At 39.2% G+C, this 5587-nt stretch overlaps 1 pseudogene; it reads right to left on the bottom strand.

Moving 5' to 3' along the window:
* Positions 1–3666: 3666 nt before the first annotated feature.
* Positions 3667–4272, bottom strand: LOC122812838 (annotated as a pseudogene).
* Between the last annotated feature and the right edge of the window lie 1315 nt (positions 4273–5587).

Here is a 5587-nt window from a genome sequence, read left to right as displayed (position 1 = left end):
ATGACTATACCAGCATTTATCCCCCCCACTTCCACCCTTTCCCCCTTCAAATAGATATGTGCACATCCTTTCAAAACAGACAACTAAACAAACAGATCTGTTCATATCCTTTCAAAACAGACAACTAAATAAATAGATATGTTCACATCCTTTCAAAACAGACAACTAAACAAATTCTGCACCAAGACTCTTTGCGGGCAATCCTTGAAAACAGATGCATTTTCACTCCCTTGGATGGGAAGGTTCCTTTATCCTTGTGTACCCTTTCCTTTGATATCCTGGGTAATTCTGAAGATTCAGAATTACTCCCCCAAAATCATTGTGGGTATCCCAGAAAAGAAAACACTGGTTTTCCCTTTATGTATTTGGTGAAGGTCAATTTCCATAAGCTTTCTCACTGACTGGATCTACTCAGAAGTGTAGCTGGTTCAATTAGTACCCTGTGCTGGTGCTATGAACCGGTGCCCAACTCCCTCAGCTCTTAAAGTGAAGAGCAAATAATAAATAAATAAATAAATAAATAAGATACACTTATTACATTAAGATCTATGCATCCCCCAGCAGATGTTCATTCTAATGGCACACTGACCATGTGGCCAGATGCCTGACACATCTCTCCCTCCCTCCCTCCAGTTCCAGCCATTCAGGCCCTGTTTCTGTGTCTTGCCCCCAACCTTTCTTTAACATGTTTTATTTAAAAAAACACTTATTTTAAACTGTAGTAAAATTGTTTGCTACTGTTTGCAAGCAGCTGCAACAGTTTAGACCACACACGGACCACTATATGGACTGCTACAGCACTCAGGCTTGACTACAAATGTAATATCATCTTTTAAAAGCTAGTATTATATCAAAAAGTGATTAGGATTGGCTGATCATGCTCCCCCTAACATTTTGCACCTGGAACTGGTGCCCCTCTTTCCCCACCCTAGCTATGCTGATGTATCTACTTACACAAACAAGGGTGTTTGATGCACCCCCCCCCCCAACAGCTTGACACACTCCAGTTTCAGTCAACTTCAATTGATTGCTGGATGATTCAATTCTTATAGCTTTTAGGGCCTTATTTCATGAGGATGTGCAGCAGTTAGCAAAGGGGGAAAGAAAACCTACATCTAGAAAATCACATATGGGTAAGTGGAAGTAATTTTCTAGTTGGTGATTAACAAATAACCAGAGGCCCACCAGAGATTTTCCACCATTGGTGCTCAAATATTTGTGTGAGTTATTTTCCTCTGTCCTATCTTACTCCTCTTAAGTGGCTCTTTTTGCAGCCATTTCAGCATGTCTGCCCATGGGTTCTCCTCTTTCTTCTCTGATTTTCAGTAAACCAGTTTTGTAGAGTTTTACACCCGAGGCCTCCTTATAAACAGGTTGCCCCTCCTCCTTGGGATGTCGACTTTGTGCTGGAGAAGTTGATTATATCATCTTTTGAACCTGCATTTACTAAGCAGATTTAAGTTTCTTGGCTTAGAAAACTATGCTCATCAATGCTCTGACATCTGTAAGATTATCTGAATTGCAGGTTCTCATGGTGGGTACATATTACGGTGTGTAAATATTACCTCATATTCCACTGAGACACGGTCACATTAAGATCAAACCCTTCTTTTCTGCTCAAAGTGGTTTCAGAGTTTACTTCGAATCAAGCCATCAGTCTCCCTGTTTTCTACCCAAAACCTAAAAAACAGGGTGAAATGTTTCTTCAGACATTTGATTTACATAAGCCAGCTTATGCATTATCTTGGCAGAACTAAACACTTTAGAAAAAAATTATCAGCTATTTTTTTCTTATCAAAGGACAAAAAAATGAATATCCTGCATCTAAACAGTCAGTTTCCAGGTGGTTGTCCTCAGCTGTTACTTTTTGTTATTCCTGTCATGGCAAACCCATTCCAGGCAGTATCGAGGCACATTCTACTAAAGTCATGTCTTCTTCAATGATATAGTGGAAATGGGTCGACTCTACAAGCATTCTAGAGGCTGCTACATGGTCCTCAGTACAAAACTTTACAAAGTATTACAAACTGGATACCTTCTCAAGGTCCAGAGTGAGCTTTGCTAAGATCAGACTCCAGAGGGCTCCTAGATCTGTATCCTTTCTCCTCCTCTCAAGTTGGATAGGCTTTGGTAATTAATCCATACAGCCTAAAGGCAACTGCAGCAGTGGGAATGATTGACATACTACAGTTGTATAAAGTGCTCTTAACCATTACAGTAAATGTTTAAATTCCTCATTGCTACAGTAGCTATAGCCACCCTCCTGCTCTTGCATATAATTTTATTTGGGACATAAATTAGAGTTCTTTGAGTTTCTACTTTGTATGTTTCCTTTGCTATTTTTAGATTTGAGGTTCATGATTGCTGGGCTCTTTCTCTCTCTCACACTCTCTCTCTCTCTCTCTCACACTCTGTGGGCAAGAAAGTGCTGAAAAAAATTTTATTTGGACTACTGATTTACCTGAGACTGGAATCTTGTTGCCGTGCTCTGGGGACTGAACGCCAATATGCAACACACCCAAATCCCATTCTAATTCAGTACAGTTGTCCTTCAGGCATGTTGTCTTCTGTTTCCAGGGTGGTAACCCTAGATAATGCCCAAACCTTAATCACTGCCATGAAACAAGGTAGGCAATAAGCACCAATAAGCCTCCATCTCACAGTCTACTGCTTGACAACATACTATGTTTTTACAGTTAGTCATTTCAACTACTACTGGCTTAAAGATCAGCGAAGGTTAGTAACTTTTCATAGGCTTTCTTTCACCATTGTCAACCCACCAGCATTTTTTATTGAACATCTATATTTTAAGAAAGTGCCAGATACCATGCAGATGCTTTGAAAGGAAGAGCAATCACTTATGCGCATAACTTCACTCTTCTTATGGTCTGTGGGAAAGTGTACACGTGTTATATATAATGAGCAACACTACGGCATGTGTAGGAAGAGTAGGAAAGGGAGGTTTGGGGTAACACAGGGAGCACAATGTATTAGTTTTGGACCTCATCCAGTGAGATCTAGGTTAACACTAGACATTTGCAGTATTCAAAAAACACATTTAATTAAAGAAATGTACACAAAAAATGATACATGACAATAAAGACAGATAATCTACATTAAAATGCATGGTTAATGTCTAAATGGAATTCTACAGGGACTGTTTATTTTCATCAAAATGAAGCAGACTGTAGGCTCCTCTGTTCTGAACATTGTTTTACAAGCAGGCAATACATGGTTGTGACGACCCTTCATTAATCAGAAGCTTCCCTGATTGCTTGTTTCTTCAATCTTGCATTAAACCTTCTTGAAGCAATTACAGTAATGTCATGTCACCACAAAACAAGACCTAACAAAACTTATACAGCTCTAAAAATATGGAAAGTCAATGCAAAAGTTCAAATGAAATAAAACAGTAGTAGAGTGACCACCAGATGTCAAAAACTTCACTTTCTAGGACCAATTAAGCCCCTTTAATTCAAGGAACATTTTTGGCTCCAGAAATGAAAATGCATACTTTTAAGAATACATGTCCATGTTATAAAATGTTAAGAGAAAATAAATCAGTGGGTGCCTGAAAGGTGGTTTGTTAAAGTCCTCGTGTAATACAATAAGAGTAAAATGGGGAAAAAAGTTAAGTCTCAGTTGACACTCTTGTAGAAAAAAAACTTAAGCTGCCACCATTTCTTGCTTTCGCTTGGTTTTAATGGGTTTCTTCTCTTCCTCTGCTTCAGGAACTTCTGGTAGTGGTTCAGTGGGAACTTCTGGAAGTATTTTTCTTCCTGAGTAATGGCATCAAGTTCTGCAAGGATTGCATCTTCATCTTCATCAGTAAGGCTACCAGCTAACATTTCATCTATTTGCCTCTGGTAATCAGTGGCATCTTATGTTTCCTTCCATTATCCGTTCTACTTCTTCAATGGCCATTATCTCATGCCTTTTCTTAAGACAATCTTTCCCAACTTTCAGATCTTCTATGACTTTCATTTCAGTTTGAGTGAGTTCTATATCTTGCACCATCTGTTGAAGACTGCTGATCTGGTTTTCTGTTTTACCCAGAAGCTGCACTTGATACCTCTTCTATTTGAGCAGATACTTAGCCTTGTCTTTTTGCCATCCTTGAGAAGCTGTCGTCCTAGTTCTCTATCTTTTCTAATTGGAGGCTGACCTTCTTCTGATACTGTTTCAACTTGTCATGCTGCTGCTTTACTTAAGTATGGCCTTGTCCTGTTCGGTCCCTCGGGACCTCTTCTTTCTGCCAAAAATGTTCCCCATATCCCCCAATCTCACCGAAACGACCCCCACAGCATCAGCACAGCCACTTCTTATACTCAACACACACTCATTGGAGCTAACCAATCTAGCCAATAAGCAGTCAGAGTGAAGGTGTGGGAAACAGCCAGAACTTTATGAAACAATTCATATAGCCTAAACGGTATTGTAGCAGTGAGGAATTCAAAACATCTACTGTTATGGGGGGTAAGTGTAACTTACAAAACTGTACTGTGTGTGTGGGCATGTGGGTATGTGTGTGTGTGTGTGTGTGTGTGTGTGTGTGTGTGTGTGTGTGTGTGTGTGTGTGTGTGCGTGTTTGTCTGTACGTGCGCGTGTGTGTGTTTGTGTGCGTGCGTGTGTGTGTTTGCATGTGTGTGCATGCATGTGTGTGTGTGCGTGTGTGCATGTGTGCGCATGTCCATGTCTGTGTGTGTGTGTGTGTGTGTGTGTGTGTGTGTGTGTGTGTGTATGTGTGTGCATGCGTGTGTGCTTGTGTGCATGTGTGCGCACACGCGTGTGTGCATGTGTGTTTGTGCATGTTTGTTTATGTATGTCTATGTGGGTATGTGTATGCATGTTTAGAATATTGTGTGACTCCTCATTTGAGTGACCTTTACTTAGTCAATACATATAATGATTGGTTATGTTTCTGATCAGCAGCACAATTAATAGAAAATATATAACCTAAAAGGAAACTTATTTATGGTAGCAGTAGTAAGTTTGTTTCTTAACAGCATGTTTATAAAATAAAAACCTGTCCAAGTTTAACCCAGAAATATTCATTACTGCCCTATTATCTATTAACTGGAGCATCCTAAAAATCATTCACTTAGATGATGCTGTATATTAATCTAGTACAACTTTCCTAACTATCTTTAATAGCCTTGTAGCTCCTAGAAGGAAGAGACTGAAAACATAATGCAGAGTAGAATGCTAATGCAGGATAGGAAAAAAGCATGGAAAGAATGGCAGAAATATAACATATTACAATATCTCACAAACTTTGGAATGCTCCACAACCATACTAAAAAGCAAATAAATGAAAACAAAGAAATTATACCATAATGACATTCAGAACTATACTAAATATAACCCTAAACAATTCTGGTCAGGCATTAAAGAAATCTTACACCCTGACCAAAATTTCAACACTAAACCCTCTCCCAATAATTCAGCATGTGAAACTGCAATAGAATTCAACTGTTATGTAATAGATAGTATAAAATCTCTAAGTAAGGATTCCCCAGTATATAGTCAGAATTCCTCCCAACAGCTACATATCACCACATTCACTTTTACTGTCAAACATGTGCCC

The sequence above is a fragment of the Protopterus annectens genome, chromosome 10.part0 (genome assembly GCF_019279795.1).
Source record: "Protopterus annectens isolate FY-2018-M chromosome 10.part0, PAN1.0, whole genome shotgun sequence".
NCBI classification, from domain to species: domain Eukaryota; kingdom Metazoa; phylum Chordata; order Ceratodontiformes; family Protopteridae; genus Protopterus; species Protopterus annectens.
Note: the sequence above shows the minus strand (reverse complement) of the source record. Positions and strands in the feature narration are given on the sequence as shown.